This window comes from Typopeltis vanoorti, chromosome 26 (assembly GCF_054136105.1).
Source record: "Typopeltis vanoorti isolate ZY-2024b chromosome 26, IOZ_Tvanoo_1.0, whole genome shotgun sequence".
NCBI classification, from domain to species: domain Eukaryota; kingdom Metazoa; phylum Arthropoda; class Arachnida; order Uropygi; family Thelyphonidae; genus Typopeltis; species Typopeltis vanoorti.
Window position 1 is genome coordinate 22,359,219 of NC_143574.1, and position 21,225 is coordinate 22,380,443.

The window sequence follows — 21,225 nt, forward strand, 5'->3', positions numbered from 1 at the left end:
TACAAGTAGTAATAATAGTAGTAATACAAGTAGTATAATATAAAGAAGTATAAATATACAATTTCATAGCATATATATGAATAAGTGTGGAGTAACTTCATGACTTGTCTACAGATGCTGCCAGCTTCATATCAATTGCTTTAATATCTCAAAATGCAAAATCATTATGGGAAGGGTTGCTACCTAGACTGGTTTTGACATTTATTGAGGTCTCATCAGTTGGAGCAAGACCCAAGAAGATTAAATCAGTCAAGTATAATATATTTTTATATATGTTTCAATAAAATATGTAAATATGTTTCAATGTTGCAAAATGTAAGGTTTTAAAATTTGGAAAACAAAGATGGGATGCAGAATTTATGCTTGGTGAGAATATATTGTTGGAAGTAGAAGAAATAAGAGATCTGGGGGTGATAGTGGATAAGGATCTAAAATTTAGGGGACACATCGCCAAAATTGTGAAGACAACACAAAGGCTTCTGGGAATGATGCAGAGGACACCGACTTGTAGAAGTAGAGAGATTCTTGTTCCGTTGTATAAGGCTTTGATTAGGCCACACATGGACTATTGTGCCCAGATTTGGTCACCTGGTTTTCAGAAGGATGAAGAGATGTTGGAAAGGGTCCAAAGGTGACTGACTAAGGTAGTTTCTGACTTCTGGAATGTCGAGTATGAGGAAAGATTGAAAAGATGTAATTTTCAGAGTCTAGTGGAGAGAAGGAAGAGGGGAGATATGATGGAGACCTACAAGTTGGTAAGGGGTTGTTATAGGATCAATGGTGGAGAAGTTCTACAGAGAATAGTGGGAGATCAGGGGAGAACCAGAGGTCATCCCTGGAAACTGTATAAAGTGGGTATGAGTAGGGGAGTGAGAGGCAGGTTTTTTTCGTGCAGAGTTGTGAGTGATTGGAATGCCTTGGCTGAGAGCGTGGTGTCTGCAAGGAGTTTGAATGTGTTTAAGACATGGTATGATGAGATGTGTGTGAGATAAACGGACCTCCTAGATGAGTCTTTGACTCCATGAGGTCTTGTTTAATAATAATAATATATTGTAACCAAGAAGAAAAACTTTTCTCAATAATTTCTCATCCAGACTATTTAATAATAAGGTGATACACCTTTTTTCGACTAGTATATGGGAAAATATATGACTTCTGTGTTGATTTAACCCTGGTATCTTCTTGGGTTAGTCTGGCTTCTGCTAATGAGACCTCAATAATGATTGAAATCAGTCTATGTAGTGACCTTTCTCATAATGTTTTTGCACTGTGGAATACTAAGGCAACTGACGTAATGTCAACAGCCTCTATACACAAGGAGAGAAATCAAAGTTATTTCATGCTTATGCTTACATCTGAGTATAGGAGTAAAACAAATTTCAAATATAATATAAACTGTAACCAAGTGGTAAAACTTCCACAACAAATTGAGAGCCCTTAGTAAAGTGAGCACTCATTATTTGAACAATCACATCTGCATCTGACACAAGCATATTGTTTACATTGAGTAAAATTATTCTTCCACTCATTCATTCTTTTACTTGCAGTGACAAAATTCTTTTAGGCTGCTTTTAGCCTGCACAGTCAATTTCTTTTTATACTCCAAGGGTGAGAATAAGGATGAGACCTTATTATCACTTTATTCTTCCATATCATTCGCTTCTTCTCACTCTATTCATTTTTTAAACTCTAGGGACATATTCAAATATTGCATTATTTAAGCTTTTTTTCAAAGCTTCCCATTATGTAGCTGATAGCAAGGAACAAAACATGGTATTATACAAGTTGTCATAATTTTCAGTTTTGTAGTTCATCATGTATTCTATCCTAACTGGAATATCCATATACTTAGCCACTTTCCAGGTCAGTACAGTATGATCACTGTCACCAACTGGTAGCAAAAAACAGTTACATTTACATCTTATCCAATTCCTGATATAATCGACTTAGAGTTCTTTCTTATCATGAGTTTTCTTTGCTACTTAATCAATATTTCATCATCAAATTCCTGACATGTACCCTCAAGGGGTGTACAGGATATGATAGTACTACATGAAAAATTTACATCATTACTAACTTCTTATCTACAATTTTCCTCCAAATCAGTCTGTTACTTGTCAAGACTCCACCATTATCAGATCTTATACTTCTATCGTCTAAGGCACTTTGTACCGTATCAATCCACCTATATCTTGGTCTTCCACTGGATCATTTTCCTGCCAACCTGGCAGAGAACACTTGTTTTGCTAATCTTTCCTTGCCCATTCTGTTTAAGTGACCATAAAACCTGAGATTAGCTCTGCTAAAGCATTCCTGGATGCTGACAATGTCAAGTTCTTTCCTAATATCCTCGTTTTTAATATGATATTGCCATTGATGCCATCTGTCCACGCTTATAATCTTTCTCAAGACTCTCATATCTGTGGTCTCCAGTCTTTGGTCGAGTGTTTTACTTCTGATCCAGCTCTCAGATCCATAAGTTAAAACTGGTTTGAACACTGTCTTGTATACAGCTAACTTAGTGTTCCGACTAATTTCTCTCTTATTTCATATGAATTTATTCAATTGACTTCCTACCATACCAGCTTTGTTGATTCTGTTGTCTATTTACATATTCAATTTACCATCTTCACTAAAAATCGTGCCTAAGTAGCTGAAATGTTTTACTTGTTCCACTGGTTCTACCTATTTTCATTGTCTTTGTATTTTTAATGCTGACCTTCATACCATATCTCTTACAACAGTTATTCGATTTAGTCAGAGAATCTTGCAAACTTGTAGTGGATTTATTTAGAAGTATAACATCATCTGCATAAAGTAAAGAGCTGACATTAACATCTCCAATTCTGATATCATGTTTAATACCACTTTCCTTCATAATGTGATCCATATAGATAACGAATAAGAGAGGGGATAATGTACATCCTTGTCTGACATCAGATTTAACATTAAACCATCTTTCTGTACTTCTTTCAATTCTAACTGCTGACTTGCAACTCAAATAAAGACTAAGTATTGCTTGATATAATGCCCCACTGACGCCATATAACTGTAGCGTATTGAATAGCTTCTCTCTTGGCACCTTGTCATATGCCTTTTCCAGATAGACAAAACTTAAATACAGATCATTGTTATATTCCCATGCTTTCTCAACTATTTGTCGTAAAGTGAAGATCTGATCCTGAAAGCCTCTATCTGGCCTGAATCCAGCTTGTTCTTCACCAAGCTTTTCTTCCACAATTCTTCGCAACCGTTTCTCAAGTATACTTGCATAAATCTTGCCTGAAACACTCAATAGGGAAATACCTTTGTAATTCTCACATTCACTTTTATTCCCTTTTTATATATGGGTACTATGAGAGCTCTACTCCAATCATCAGGAATTAATCCCTCTATCCAGGCCTTCTATGCAGCGCAGCCACTGTAAGACTTTTATACCACCATACTTCAGCATTTCTGGTCGAATACTGAATAATCAATATTTTGATATGTTCAATCATATAACAATACTTGTTTTGCGATTGCATAAAACAAGTAATTGTTTCATAACAATTACTTGTTTTATGCCCATTAGAGTTAATTTAGCATGCATTTCACTATCTCCAGCAACTGAACTACCAGGTCTATAACAATCCTCACTTTATATTTCACACTGTTTAGCCACAACTTTGCACCAAATGACCTCAAACTCATTGCTACATAACACATTATTACTATTGCTTTTATGAGTTTGTACTCTAACTGAACTCATTATCAGATATTTTTAGTAGTATTCCCTCCCTCTCACTTCTGGACAGGATATATTACCTGGATTATATTACTAAAGCATGCAGACAGTAAATGATTTTAAGGTGTACTGCGATGACTTTGTAACACCTATACTGAACCTCCTAACGGTGAGGCTCAACTCTCCCATGGTGATCCTGTAGCAGTAATAAAATAGCAGCTCTTAAGTTCCAGTAAGAATTCACAGGAATGTTTAAGACTCATCATATAAGACAGTGGAGAAGACAAAGGGATAAAACATGGATATGGTCAAAGTTGGGTACATACTGGAACTTAAGAGCTGCTATTTTATTACTGCTACAGGATCACCATGGGAGAGTTGAGCCTCACTGTTAGGAGGTTCAATTCATTAATTTGTTTCACTTCAGATTACGTGTCAAGTGTGGAGACCCTTTACAAATCAAAATCTCCCCTAAAAAACAAAAAATCAAATTAACTGAAACTGATGGCATTGGATAACAGACTAATATATTGCATAACTGACTGGCTGTGAGACAGGTATCAGCAGATTGTGCATGGAGGAGCAATATCCTACAAAAAGGTCACTAATGGAGTGCCACAGGGATCTGCTTTTGAGCCATTATTGTTTTACTTATATGTTAATGATATTGGGACCAGCTTAATCGGAGATATGCAGCTGTTTGTTGATGATGCAAAGTTGGGAAGAACTATGAGAAAAAGAAGAGCAGATGATGCGACCTTGCAAGAGGATCCAAACAGAATATGCAAGTAGACAAGTGAGTAGAGATTTCGGTTTAACGTTACAAAATCTTGAAATTTGGTAGACAAGGTTGGGATGCAGAGTTTACAATTTACGGAGAAACGGTGAACAAAATGGAAGAGATGAGAGATTTCGAAGTGATGGTCAACAGAGACTTCAAGTTTAGGGGTCACATTGCCAAAATTGTAAGAGCATCACAATGGATTATGGCAATAATGAGAGACACTGACATGCAGAAGCAAAAAGATTATAGTTCCCTTGTATAAGGCTTTTATCAAGCCCCATATGGACTACTATGCACAGAGTTGGTCACCTGGTTTTCAAGAGGCTGACAATGTACTAGAGATGGTCCAGAAAAGGGACTTAATGCTGACTTAGTGAACTAAGTCAGCATCAAGTCTATACAAGAAGACACTGAGGGAATGCAACTTGAAGTCTTGTGAATAGAAGGAAGGAAGGGTGGGGATACGATTGAGACAAGCTGGTGAGAGGTTGTTACCAGATTAATGTGGAGTAGGTTTTTCACAGAGTAGAGGAAGAGAGGGGCCGAACAAGTGCAAGAGAATATGAGCAGGAAAGTGAGAAGCTAGTTTGGCAAGTGAAATGCATTGCCTAAAAGCATGGTGATTGTGGAAACTGTGAACAGGTTTAAGGCATAATTCAACGATCCTCCCCCCCCCCATAAGGGACTGTAAACCTCCCATAATGAGTCTTCTGACTCCATGGATGTCGGATGTTAATAATAATGAAATGCTGTGATGCTTAGTATACATAACATGACACACATATTTATACTAGGCACTTCTTTGAATCCTTAATAACATAAAACCATATTTTGTCTCTGGTGAGAACCCCAGCCCAAATGTAACATAGTTTATCAAGGTGGATTGCTATAATAATAAACAAAAACAGTTGTTGCATCTGATTTTTTTTTTTTTTTAATAAATGCATATAGATAAAGCTGCCATGAGAACACACACAATTTACAGACAACATATTCACTAGTGATGGTGGACAGTAGATGATGCTGTGTGTTGATGGTAGTAATGTCCTGTAGTAGGAGAATTAAGGGCATCAGTGAGTTATAGTGGAACAGTGTGCCCACCCATGATGAGTCCTGGGACTCCTTACAGGTGTGATGTAATTATAATAATAAATCATATGATTTTATAACAGGTCATATATTTTAAAATTCTCCATCTTTAATACATGCTAATGTAAAGTCTCAGCACATGGGTCTTGTGAAATGTTTGTCATTCACATCCATATACACTAACACGTCTAATTACCCCTGAAGATGGTAGAGTTTTAATAGAATCACTGTGGCTTCTTCACAGTTTACTTAATTTATAATCAAGTTTGTGGCAGGACTTAACTGGAATATGTTAAACAGTCAACTACATCTTGGTGATATAGTTTTGAAGTATAAAATACATTTTTTCTAAGTAAAAACAAAAACATTTAAAAAATACAGTAAGCTGATAAACCTAACCAATGCATTCAGTTTTCTATCAATTATTGTAAATGCAGAATAACAGCGTTTCAATATTTATCTCATCATGAAACACTTATTTCAAAATACCAAATATTTACCTGAGAATTAACAAAAAAAAAAAAAAAAAAAAGAAAGGAAAAAAGGATGAGAAGCAAAGCAAATCCTATCCCTTACAGTCATAAGATTAAAAGACTGATTGAAAGACTATTCGTTTTGGACTCTGAAATGACTTGGGCACTTAAAAGATATTGCAGGGATAGTAAAAAAAAAAAAAAAAAAAAAGACTAGATGTCCAGTCAACTCACTAAGCATCTGCAACACGGAAGAGAGGTTTACAGAGTTTTATCCTTTATCCATCCAAGTGTTAGCAAACAAAGTTTGCAGTTAAAGTACTTTCAGGACTGGGGCAACTCATGGTAAAGGTGGTATATATATATATACATATAAAAAACAACGTATAATTAGTAATCAAAAAAGAATGACAAACGATAAATTGAAAAAAGCTTGGCACGACAACTGAAGATAATTAATAGATAGAATGTTCTACATTAAGTGAGAATGATAAGAATGGTTAGTTATGATCATCTTGGTAGTAATCCTAGATTAAAAAGAGGAGCAAGCCAATGAGAAGAGATTAATTTCTACTATGCTTTTGTTAGCTAGTGTAGTTCACATATTTCCAAATGATCATATTTCTTGGATTTACAAATTCAATCAACAGTTTTAGGACATAATTATATCAAGAGAAAATCTTGATAACAGCACCTCCCTCTATAGCACTGTTGTCAATGCTTTGTTTGCGCTTATGTAGGAAAACCCGGAATTGAACCCCATCTAGAATGCAATGAAGTTTTATAAGAGCATCTCAACTGAAGATGTGTTAGCCAGTCACATGCAATATTCACCCTAACTCATAAAACTATATTTTCTTAATTTAAAATGTTTATGCCTTTTAATAAACAAAACATTAATGTGCTTTGACATTAATTATGAGGTTGTCTACCCCACTTACCGCATGCCTTTCAGGCAAAATGTACTTTGAGTGATTGTTTAGATTACACTCATGACTGTAAAGAACGATAAATGCAACGCGCGTGTGTACTTCATTTTCTCCACACTTATAGTATATTATCGCTCATTTCTGCAATACTTTTCTAAATACATGAACATTATTAGCGCATTCGTGGGTTATATGGTACATCCTTCAGTGCTTTCTCTATATTATAGTTTTTATTTACATTATATTTTTTTCGCAATTTCAGCTGTCACTCAGCACAGTTGGCCAACCAGAAACGTACGAGTGCTTACCAGTTTATTAATAAAAGATCATAAATATATTTCTTATAATAAATATCTTGTTCCAAGATACACCATATATAATACTAAATATTACATTGCATAAATTAAAAAGGGAAGTATGATTACCTATAAATATGAACAATTAGTATGTAATGAATACCTCTGATACACTTATATGAACGTCATGCTTTCGCATTTCTATACTGTGCGGTTTAATATATTCCTTAGCAGTTGCAACATTAAACACCGACCAGTCAACAATAGTACACGTGCCATCAATGATGGGTTCCCGCCGAGTGTAATATTAACTTAGCTATCTTCGAAAACTTGTATTGGATCATTTCCGCCTGCGTGTTATAAGCATATCTGTGACCTCTTTCACCCATACGGGAAAAGACAACTAAAATAACCAAGACAGTTAAAAAAACAGGATGTCGATTGACGTATCGTATCATTCAAAACGAACTCTCAAAGATAACTATTACCAAGTGTGTGTGTGTGTATCATATATGTATATTGCTTGGTAACTTTAACACACACACACACACACACACACACACATTATATATATATATATATGTGTGTGTGTGTGTGTGGCTTGAAATCGTGGGAATGAATGCTGCAACTTTCGAAATATACATACACACTATAAGTTCGGTGTATACACGTGTTTGGATAAAATGAAAAAATATCGTTTATTATCGATAAAATTATACAGTTTGGTATAATTCAAAATTACTTACAAATAAAATATATTCTTCTTGTTTTGTTTCATGGAAAAATATTGTTTATTATCGATAAAATTATATAGTTTAGTATAATTATCTTTATCTGGACGATTTCAATCGAAGGTGAGTTAGCCGATCTCATACGGAGGTAGCAGGGTTTTTTCTCCCGGAAACTCGGGTTTTTCATCCCGCATACAGACAAATCGGCTCTTCGGAACACACGCAATTTACAGACAAAAAATACTAGTTGTGGTAGTGGTGCCAGTGGGTGGCAGATGGCATTGATGGAGAGGACTCGTAGTAGAGGTTCGGTGTAGTGGTTGAGACAGTTGTAGGTGTCCTTGGAGGTGTCACGAATAATAATAATAATAATAATAATAATAATAATAATAATAATAATAATAATTCAAAATTACTTAAAAATAAAATCCATTCTTCTTGTTTTGTTTCGAGCGAAAAGGTCAATAACTTTTTCCTTGATGAATTTTTTTCTCCGTTGAAATCGTGCTTTTAACCTTTTTTTATACCACTCTGTATAAAAACTTCTAATGTACTTCTTATCATTGCTTATTCCTAGCAGAGATATTTGAATAGCGGGTAAAGGATGGGCACTTATTTTAATAGAAACTTCCTCAGCGAGAGTCAACTGTGAAAATTTAAGTTTTTGTAGTTCACTTACAGTCACTACTGTCACAGAATTTATTTCTTGAGGTTGCATTTCTATGGTCATAATTGTCAATAACCCCAATAATATTCCAAAATAAAAACTATAACAAATGTTATGTCTTTAATTGTAATGTCCAAATATTTAACGAGACGGAGTAAACACGATAAGCACTACGAACACTCTACTACTGGTGCAAACTGCATATAAACAACAGTGGAACTGCGCGACGGACAGTGCTGCATTACGCTAATCGCTCGCATCTCACTATGATGTGCACATTCTTGTGTCGTAGCAATATGCCACTATGGTAAACACAGTGCTGCTAGCGTCCCTCGCCCTCCTAAGTACTACAAGATGGAGTTTTATTATTTTTTATACGAAATGAGAGAATTGTATAGGATTTCATGATAAAATTAAATATTACAAGCAGATATAAATAAATTAATAAATATATTTATATATCAAAGGCCTGTGTAGCTCAGTGGAAGTGGCGATTGCGTCCTCTGCACTTGGCGGCTTGAAGTTAGACCCTAGGTTCTAGTCTAGTCGCTGACTGGAGGAACTTTTTCTAAGCCTATCTTGGACCAGTTTCCGAGTTAGTCGATCTCTAGCACATGCAAGCAGGTGTTCCTCCCAGAAACTTCGGTTTTTCATCCCGTAAACTCAAGAAAATCGACCGTAGTACCCACATTATTTCAGACAGCGACATATCTTGTTAGGGTTAGGTACCAAGAGATGGCAGCACTTATTTGCCAGCCTCTTCATCGGTGGCTGCTATAATTGGTGATTGACATGGGCCAACTATCTCTGATTGGCTACCGGTGGAGATTGAACTGCCCACTCAGTCTCCAAAAGCTGGATAGGGTATAAAGGCCTCATCTTCTCCTATTAAGGAATAAAAGGCTTTAGTTGATTTTTTTATATTTATATATCAAGAAAAATTGGGGGTGCTCTAGTGCCTATGCACGAGCCGTCTCTGATATATATATATATATATATATATATATATATATATATATATATATATATATATATATATATATATATTTTTTTTTTTTTTTTCTAAGCCTTTTTTTGACAGTTCCTGAGCTAGTCGATCTCTGGCACGGGCAAGCGGGTTTTTCTCCCGGAAACTCCGATTTTTCCTCCCATAAGCTCAAGAAAATCGCCCATAGAACCCACATTATTTCAGACATTAAATACGAGTGTTGGGGTTAGGGACCACGAGATGGCGGCACTTGTTCAGCTGTCTCTCTTCACTGAGTTCCTGTAAAATAGTGGTAGCCTTGGGCCAGCTATCTCTGATTGGGTACCAGTGGAGTCTGAACTGCCCACTCAGTCTCCAAAAGTTAGATAGGGACTAAATGGCCTCACCTACTCCCTATATACTGGAATAAAAAGGCGTTAGCTGATTATATATATATATATATATATATATATATATATATATATATATATATATATAATCCTGCCACCTCTGTTATTAAACGGCATAATAAATGTTTTTCCATAGAAAAAGACACTGGCATAGTTGGCCGAGTGGTTTGTGTCTTTCTCTCAAGCCTACGGGCTGTGGATTCGAATCCCGGTATGAATATGAGTGATTGTCTTACGAACTCTGTGTAGAAGGGGATGCGACGAAGATAATGACAAATTCAGTACTGCCACAAAAGTATACTAGGCTGCAAGAGAAATGTCGTTAACAATAAAGTCTGAGCATTGCTAACTTAAATATCATACTGAACACAAGAGGCTAGTTGGCCAAGAAGATAGAGTCTTTGTTATCAACAGGACATGTGTCACATCCCACTGTGACATGAAAGTTTGTGGACCACTGAACGGCAGTTGATTCTCATTTCATTGTAAAGCATGAAACTACAGTACTTCGAAGCTTCTTGGTGATGTCAAGTGCTCTGGAAAATTACTATGCTTGGTCTTTAGAGCAGCAGACGATTTCATTGCCTCTGTAGCGCAGTTAAAACCTTAATGAGATGTCCTCTTTGTTTGGAATATACCCGAATTCGATTCTTGTCTTTTACAAGAAGTTTTATGTGATAATTACAAGAATGATCTAAAACACCCATGTCCGTTTTTTAACATTTATGGAAACACTACCAAGCAGAGAGATATAGTCGTAGTCAAAAATACATCGACAGTATGCTGAGGGGTTTGTAAAAGCAAAGGAGGTTCGTGAAAGAAGCATAAAGTATATACTAGAAGACACACTCTTCCATTCTAATTGCCTAGGATTTCTTCAGTTGTAAGCGTGAGAGAGAGTAGAGAAACGGTAAAAATTAAGGTGACACCCACTATGTAATTATACAAGAGTTTGATGATTTTAAAAATATTTCTAATTGTGTATTTTTATACATTCACGTACACGAGTTTTGATAACGATGACTAAAATGAATTCCAACAAGTTGATTATTGAATTTATATTTAGATATTTTGTATCCACTGCTATTTCTAAGGGTTCCCAAATTCTCCTATCGGTTATGTCATAGTAACAGTGTAATAGTCCCGATTTATCCCATAAAACTTGATGTCTCATTGTCGAAGAGTCCTGTTGGTCCGCTGAAGAGAGCATATGTGATGACAAAGTTGAAGCCTCATCCTTCCTTATTCAATATCTCGAATATGTTCTTCAATGCGTTACTCGATCGATTTTTCTATCTATCCGTATTGTAGCCATTTTGTAGAAAAGTGTTTTTCAAATACTGGCGTTCTTTAGCTAGTTCCACCTTTACCTTTTCGGTAATGAGGAAGTGGAGTCTTTATGGTAGGGTTGAAATAATGCCCAATTTTTGAGGTCTGTAATGATGTGAAGATATCTGACAGAACGTGTAGGTTCATATTCCTTGGTTAGCCGAAGATCCAGAAATGGTAGTGAACCTTACATTCTAACTAGTCGGTAAATTTTATGTTAGTAATTGAGGTTCTCATAGAAATTCAAAAGTAAAGGTAGTCTATGGTTCCATACTAAGAATATGATCAATGTACTACCTTTTGCATAATTTTGGTTTATAACGGTATTCTGTTTTGGATCTTTATTCAAATGTTTCCTTATAAATATTTGCTAAAACTGGCGAAAGAGGACTGCGCTTGGTTGGACCAGACTTCTGTTTGTGTATTGAGTTACAGCAATCCCTCGATTAATGCGCCCCCGATTAGTGCGTCATTTTTTTTTCTATACCCAAATTCGATTAGTGCGCCTATATACATCTTAAAAATAAATGTTACAGATTTTAAAAAAATTCTATCTATACATTTTTATAGCTAACTATTTTAAATAAATAAATCACTCACCAAGATGAAATAATTTAGTTACCTATTTAAAACATTTTACAAAGTTATTTTTTAATGGCATACTGTTGGATTCTAATTATGTAGAAAATAGAATAAATGTTGTTTGATTCAGAATCCAACATGACTTTCCGTCACAAGAACTATATTTGTAAATATTATTTGATGTAAATAACATATATTATAAATTAATATCATATAACTACCTTAATTATGTCAAATATTTAATTGCTTAATCAAAGAAATGTTTTAATGGTAAATAGATTCTGTATTAAATATTATTAAGCTGTTTTGTTTATTGTTTTGTCAATATTGTAAGAACTTATATTTGTAATTTAACTACGCATTTATTGGAATGCAAATATTCTATTTATTCTTTTCATGAAAGTTAACGTTATGTAATAACTGAATGTAGTTATATAACCTAATGTAACATTCGCGAGAATGTTTACGTCTATCGGTTGTCATAGAGACGCGTGGAAATAAACGAGCGCGTGTGAGGGGAGCGTTTGTAGAGGAGAAGAAAAAATAGAGTAGTAGTAAAGGGGAGTCGGAACGGAACTTTGGAACTATAAGGTAGCAAGGAAGAAAACTAAAAAAAGAGAAGTAATTAAAAGATTCCTAAGGATAGGAGTTGAGTAGATATTTTTTTTATAAGTGAATCTTATAGTTGGCTGAAAGCAGAATCAGCCGTAGTAATAAAAGGAAATTATTGCCGTAATCGGATAATTAGAGAACTGGACATTCAACGAAGAATTCTGAATAAATCCAGTCAGTCTACAATTACGACTTATTTCTATACTACGAAAAAAGGAATTGTACGGAGTTAAACTAGTTGATGAATGAAAAATAAGAATAATTAATGTACCTTATAGTTGTTATCTGAAGTTTTTGAAGCGCGACTAGTAATGTTTTAGTTATTTGGTGTCTCGCAAGTGTGATAAATACAATTTGAAAGTGTGCTCACAAAATATTGGAAGTACTGAAGATTATTTCTGGTAAGGACAGTCATATTAGTTTATTTGAGTATATGAAGATTTAAGTATTAGTTCCGTTGCGCTGTTTCTAACATTAACTGTAGCATACCATCGAGGCTGAGAGTTGAAAATATAGACATTGAAATGATATCTGCCGTGGTTAGTGCCTGTTATGAGTCAATCGTAGAGTGTAGTTGAGAGATACATGGAAACTGATTAATTAAGAATTTCTATTGTAATAAGTTGGGTATAGGAATTTTGTGATTCTGAAACTGTGAATTTGTATGTGAAAGTTTGGAAGATTGGATTAATATGAATGACTTGACTTGATATGCTAACTTGACTGGTTGGTCATATTTAGAAGTGGAATTTATGTAATTGTTATATAACCATATATTAAATGTTTTGTTTGTTAATTTAAATATTGTGTTTGCCTGAATTTCTTTTTACTGCACCGTTCACAAAAACTCGAATCTAGCGGGAATCCCAGAAGGAAAGAAAATAAATACCATCGGCCTGAATGAGTGAAAAGACTGCTAACTAATTTTGAATTAATCCTACTAATTCATATAGACTTATCTAAGGATAGAGTGGCGCAGTATAATAGAAATTTCTCTACCCTTAGATCTGTGATTAATTTGAAATTAGTTTTCCTTTATTTTAAGAAAGTGACTTTTAGCAAGATGGCGGATTCGAACGTCAAGAGAACACGTCACGACAATACTACATTATTTCCATATACGCTATGCTCCAAATTTACCGCCAAAATTTGTCGTCTGCTAATTACATAACATTTTGATGATCACGTCTCGTATATTTGCAATTGTTTTCCTTATTTTTTTTTATTTGCAATATTTTCCCAACCTTTCATCATGAGTAAAAGAATTAGTGAGCAAAAAAGGGGAAGTGTGAAAATAGTTTGAAGAGAATCTCGTTGAAAGAAAAACTTGAAATAATAAAGAAAATTGAACAAGGCGAGAACAGAGCAAAGATAGGACGAGAAAGTGAAAAATAAGACTGCTTCAGTTCATCATGCATGCACTTGAAATCAAAGTATTATAATGATTGAATTAGAGAGACTTCTTTCTACATGGATCGAAGATTGTAACCAAAAACGGATCCCGCTGAACTCTGACCATATTAAATCAAAAGCATTAAGACTCTTTGCAGCCTTGAAAGAAAGGGCTATCAATGGTGGAAAAAGAAGAAGAATTCCATGCTAGTGCTGGTGGGTTGAGCGTTTCAAAAAGAGCAATAGCCTACATAATATTCTAATCACAGGCGAAGCTGCAAGTGTAGATAAGGAGTTGGCCACAAATTATCCAGAGATTTTGAAGCTATTGTGACCAACAAATGCTTAATGTCAATGAAACTGGCCTTTTTTTTTTTTTTTTTTGGAAGCGAATGCCTTCTAAGACTTTTCCGCCCAAATCAGAGAAATCTCAGTGTGGTTATAAAGTCGCAAAGTCGAATGAAATTACTGCTAACAATATGCGAGTCGTTTGGAAGTACATTCTTCCACATTGTGCAAATGATTTTAGAGGCTTTTCAAATGAATCTAAGATAATTAATTCTTAGAATGTGAAGAAAATGTAATCACTGACAAGCCAAAAGATATTTTACAGAAACAATTTGAAAATGTTTTTCGTACAACCGAAGTTTTTAAGCAGAAATACTTAGAGGCTGACCTTGATGAAGAGAGAAGCAGTAAAATTTGCAGAAGAGTAAAAGAGGCAATAGGGCCATACCGTCGGTTGTATGAAAAAAAGAAACAAAATGGCCGCCAAACTACGTTAGCTCAATTCTTTGTTAAGAAGCAGAATAATAAATTTATATTCTGAATATATTTTATCGTATTTCAGCTTCATGGTTTTTCTTTAACTAGACCCTGAGACATACCCTAATTCTTTTATAAAAAAAAAAAAAAATTTAAGGTCAAAAAAGAAATTTGAGAAACGAATTATACATTTTCCCATAGGTTATTATATTCGATTAATGCGCCTGTATGATGCTACAAACAAAATGCTCGGAGTTTTTAACAAAAGTGGCGGATGTCCTATTAGACTATTTTAGTAGTTTATCATTTTTATTTTGAATTTTTTGTATAGTCTCGTATCCCTGCTCTAGCGACCAAACATGAAACTAATCCTAGTGCATAGTTTGAAACCGATGGAAGGAAGATTCCTGGAATTAAACCATAACATTTAATTATTTATTTTATGTATACTATATTACTACTAATATATTAACAGAGAAAGAAAGATCGCCAAAGAACAAGATGGAGAGGTGATCTACAAAGAGTTGACATGAGATCGTGGACATTGACTGAAAACAGACAGAACTGGAAAGTTAAGGCAAAGGCCTATATCCAGCAGCGAATGGAGAGAGTCTAAAAAACAAGAATATTACTACAACAAATTATAAAATTTCAAGAAGATTGTTTATCTAAAATTAGAAAATCCCGTAATAATGTAATCACAACAGAGTTTAATTTTTAATATAAATTTTACTCAATATCAGGGGCGGCTCGTGCATAGGCACTACGAAACTGCAGCACCCCTAATTTTTCTCGATATATAAATATAATTATTAATTTATTTATATTTGCTTGTAATATTTAATTTTATTGGTCAATAATCCTATACAATTCTCTTATTTTGTATAAAAAATAATGAAAATCCATCTTGTAGCACTTTGCTAGTATTTGCTACACGCGCAAGCATGTGCTCGTCATAGTGAGATGCGAGCTATTAGTGTAATGCGGCACTGTCTCGCGCAGTTCCATTGTTGTTTATATGCAGTTTGCGCCAGTAGTAGAGTGTTCGTAGTATTTATCGTGTTTACTGCGTCTCTTTAAATATTTGGACATTACAATTAAAAACATAACATTTGTTATAGTTTTTATTTTAGAACATTATTGGGGTTATGATAACGGATTTTATTTTTAAGTAATTTTGAATTATGCCAAACTGTATAATTTTATCGATAATAAACAATATTCTTTCATGAAACAAAAACAAGAAGAATATATTTCATTTTTAAGTAATTTTGAATTATACCAAACTGTATAATTTTATCGATCAGGCAAAAAAAATCAGCTAACGCCTTTTCTTATTCCCGTTTATATAGGGAGTAAGCGAGGCCGTTTTTAGCCCTATCTAACTTTTGGAGACTGAGTGGGCAGTTCAATCTCCACTGGTACCAATCAGAGATAGATGGCCCAAGGCTATCACTAATTAAGCGCCACACAGTGAAGAGTGATGGCTCAACAAGTGTCGCCGTCTCGTGGACCCTAACACTCATATCTAATGTCTGAAATAATGTGGGTTCTATGGTCGATTTTCTTGAGTTTACAGGACGAAAAACCCGAGTTTCCGGGAGGAAAAACCTGCTTACCCGTGCCAGAGATCTACTAACTCGGGAACCGGTCGAAAAAAGGCTTAGAAAAATTTCCTCTATTCGCCGACTAGACTCGAAATCAAGTCTTCCTTCATGCGGTCAAGCATGAAGGAAGATATTGACTACAATACAATATTACACAGACTAGCATTATTGAGTGTGATTGGTTTAACTGCCATGTAGTAATTCAAGTATCCAATCATATTATTGTAAATAAATAAAGAAGCTTACGTAACTCATAAATAAACAATCATTTATTTGTATGCCTATTTATATATTTGTAGTCCAAGTAACTCCAAGATGATGATGATAAAGCCTAGTCTATAAAGAAAGAATGCTATGGAGGAGATACTAATCGCCAACTGGAGACTTTTTTTTTTTTTTGTTAGGCCTACCGTTCTTTGGTGCAAATAATTAGGATTCCATCTTCAAAAAGAAACTCGGGTTTTTAACAAAGCAACTTAAGAAAACACTGTAGAACACACGCAAGTATATCAAAGAAATGCTAGTTAAAATGACGAACTCTTATCTAGCAGGCTGTGAGAATGCACTCAACTTTAGCGTTGGTAAAAGGTGGGGGATCTGAGCTACTTTCTAAAAAGTTAAGGCTAAAAGAAAGTACTGAATGCTTCTTCTTTTTTTTTTTTTTTTGGATATTCATTTCATTTCGTATGATGATTCAACGGCTGTGAGTCCCTTTTAAGGGGAGGTACTGCACCACCTTAACCCCCCCCCCTATTTTTATCCTCTCTCGGGACCGGCATAACTGACAATTCAGACCTATGGCTGGAGGGATTGGCTTAAGTATTCCTGACTCTATTCGTGTGTGTTTCCCAGATAAACTGAGGGAAAAAAACCCTGCTGTCAACCCCCAAGACCGGCTGACTTGGCTATGGCTGAGGAAGATCCTTAAGCTTCTCACGTCGGCTAGGGGAATCGAACCTAGGACACTGTTTTGAAAGTTAGATAGGACTATACTGTCTACGCCCTTTGGATAATAAAAAGTGTTAGCGGATTGATAAAAGTATCGTACGTTCCTGATAGAAGACACGAGATGCAAACCTATAGAGGGCATGAGCATATATCCGTGATTACAGCATTGTTTAGACGTGCCAGCCTGTGCATTGTTTTCTATTTAGACAGGTCGTTTATGTTTTATTCTATGTTTAATGTTCAACTGTGCTGTAGGTTATCAAATATTTTAACGTTCGTGTCTTCTATCAGGATGTAAGATACTTTCAATTCTCCTATCTAAATAGTCCAGACCATTTTGGTATAGCTAAGCTATGGTAGTTTCGCCGTGACACACACACACACACACACACACACACACACACACACACACACACACACACACACACACACACACACACACACACACACACACACACACACACACACACACACACACACACACACACACACACACACACACACACACACACACACACACACACACACACACACAAAACCCAACCCAGCATAGCCAACTTACAGCAAGATATTCGAACGCAAACTCTATTAGACAAGAATCGATTTGTAGGCCTGTGTTTTTATCACTAAAGGACTACAAACTAATCTCCTATCACAAACTGAGAGGGATGACTGCCCTCTGCTATCCAACTTCTGGCCGCTACTTAACAAACGGCGAAGTGAGATAACACGAATAAATAAACAATCAAAATACACAAACATGGATACAGAGATAAGCAATTCACTTTATTTCCATATGTGTGTTAAAGATACCAAGCTATTTTAAATCTGGTTTTACTCCATTTCCCAAGTAAGCAAACAGACCAAGGTCTGTTTGCTTACTTGCTTACTTATTTGCCTTGCTCTTGCACTACGTGTAGGATCAGCTAGACTTGCAGGAGCAAACTTGACTTGTTTGTCTGTTTGCTTACTTGGGAAATGGAGTAAAACCAGGTTTAAAATAGCTTGGTATCTTTAACATTTATTATACCCAAGGTAAAATACTTTCTACATCTATCTCTCATCCTGAGATTTTTATTTAATAAGGTTAAAACACCTTATGGTAACTTGTTCTGGTAAAATACTTATAAGCTCTGTATTACTAAAATCTTGGTATTTCTAGCCTGGCTCCCACTGATGAGACCTCAATAAAGGTCGAAACTGGTCTGGGTAGTGGCCCCTTGCCTTTAACAAAGCATCATACATCTCCTCAAGGAGATGTGCTGTGCTTTGCATTAAGGGTAAATATTAAGATTAGTGATCAGAGCTTAATCTGTTTTTACCATGAGTTGCCTTGGTCTTGTACTACGTGTAGGATCAGCTAGACTTCTTGCAACACTTGCAGGCACAAACTTGACTTGTTTGTCTGTTTGCTTACTTGGGAAATGGAGTAAAACCAGGTTTAAAATAGCATGGTATCTTTAACGTTTATTATACCCAAGGTAAAATACTTTCTATATATATACAGTATATATATGTTATTATTATGGGAACAACTTTCGTTTACTTTTGCCAGATTCGTTCAACTTCGACTTGCAAATCGCGATACTTTGTAATTTTTTCAGTTTCTTTGTCGTCAATCCGACTATCTCCTGGTACTGATATTTCTATAAACTGAACACCCTTGTTTTCACTTTTTTCAACCACTGCAATATCGGGTTTATTGCATTCCAAGCTTTTGTCAGTCTGGATTTTGAAATCCCAGAATATTTTAGCTTTTTCATTCTCAACCACTTTCTGGCGAACTTTATGCTTCCAATAGTTTTAGATACTTCAAACCCATTCTTTTTACATAAATGCCAGTGGATTATCTTGGCTACGTATAACGTAGCCAAGACGGTACTCAATTTGTGCGATTTTGCTGCACCCACTTATAATGTGGTCTACCGTTTCTTCTCTTTCTTTGCACAATCTGCATTTACTGTCTTCTTGAATTTTTTTTTATTTTTGCTTGCTTTTTTGCTTTCATAACGTTGGTTTTAATGGCCTGTTCTTGTGCTGCAAAAATTACCGATTCTGTTTCTTTTTTTAGTGCTCCATTTTTCAACCATTGCCAGGTCAAGTTGCTGTCAGCGCTGTCCTCTATGCTGTGGAGGTATTTTCCATGCAATGCCTTATTTTTCCATCTGCATATAGTAAAAAAAAAAACTTTTTTTTTCCTAATCAGTAACGAATTTATTAATAAATAAATTTACGTATTAAAAATTGCTTTATTAAAAATATTTCCCCCTCACCACGAACAAACACCAATAATAAAAGTTTCGTATCTCACAGAAATAACGCGCGCAAGCATACAATACACTGTCCAAACGAGCAGTGTCGGATGACTTGTAACGTGCAATCACAAGCGCAAACGAATATCGGCGAGACTGGCTGCGATTGGTCGAATTCCGACACTGCGTTAGATCTCAGTGCATTTGTTTCGTAATCTAAAGCGTTAATCGAACAATTCCAATTATTAACTATTCAATCACTGTCGAAACATAAGCTGTAACCTTTAACATGTTGTATTGCATTTATATAATGTTGTAAGCATTGTTATTATTTATAAACACAAACAAAATTTAAGTTTTTCATTTTTTCCTTGGGGGCGCTGCAGTGTCGCAGTGCTTATGTACGGGCCGCCACTGGTATACACTAACTTTCCGTGTTGTTTACAGTTATTTTCCCCTATGTTTTCTGGTTATTTCTTTTGTAATGTGCACCTGAAGAAGGCTGATACAAGATTAAACTAGTCGTGCTATTAAACTTTGCTTTCATTTTTCTCGGTTTTTAGTCAATCAATATTTAAAAAAAAATAAACATATATATATATATAAAATATGTAGAAAGTTTTTTTTTTTTACCTTGGATATACTTTACGTTAAAGATACCAATCAATTTTATAAACTTGGTTTTAATCCATTTTCCCAAAATAAGCACACAGTCAAGTAAGTCAAGTTTGTTCCTGAACTATGTTCAGATCTGAGGCAACTCGTGGTAAAGGTGGAGTAACTCTGATCACTTTCCCTTAGTATCTCCCCTAATGCAAAGCATACCCACTTACGGAGATATGTGGAACATAGTTCAGGCGCAAACTTGACTTAGTTGTCTGTTCGCTTACTTAGGAAAAAGGATTAAAACCAAGTTTTTAAAATTGCTTGGTATCTTTAACGTAAAGTATATCCAAGGTAAAAAAAAACTTTCTACATCTTTCTCTCATCCTGAGATTTTTATTTAATAAGGTCAAAGCACCTTGTTTAGGTAAAATTTATAAGCCCTGCATTACTTCAACCTTGGCATCTATGCGTCTGGCTCCCACTGATGATACCTCAATAAGGGGCGAAACCGGTGGAAAGCTTGGGTAATGAATGGCAATGCTGTAGCCCATGAAGTTTTAGTTGAGGCTCGACTGTTGCTGTCACCCAGGCCCTGGGGAGGGGGGAATGAATGGCAATGCTGTAGACTGTGAAGTTAGCTGAGGTACGGCTGTTGCTGTTACCCCTCAGATGAGATATGAGCATCTCTGCTCGGTGGTGGGTGAGCCTACCACGTTGTAGAGCCAGCCGGGTCTCAGAGTTCTTCTCAGTGGCAGGGTGAGTCTATTACTGAGGGGAACAATGCTGAATTTTTGGAGTTTGATCTGTACTTGAACATTCAATTAAGGTCGAAACCGGTCTAGGTAGTGGCCCTTTCCTTTAATGCATAGCTACATCTCCGTAAGGGGGATGTATGATGTATTCATGAGCTGCTTCCATTAGAACTACCCACTAAACTCCCCCTATTCTCTGGTGTTTCTTTAGAATATCTGTATAGAAGCGTTTAATTACTACACAGCTTGTCGATACCATTAAGAAACCAAAGTTTTTTATTTTATTATATTTTTTAACGTAATCCCA

At 35.4% G+C, this 21,225-nt stretch overlaps 1 protein-coding gene across 1 annotated transcript in view; it reads right to left on the reverse strand.

Annotated features, from left to right (window-relative positions):
• LOC150092407 (high affinity copper uptake protein 1-like) overlaps nucleotides 1-21,225 on the reverse strand; it is a 59,089-nt gene that overhangs the window by 35,840 nt on the left and 2,024 nt on the right. The gene's annotated exons all lie outside the window — the stretch shown is intronic.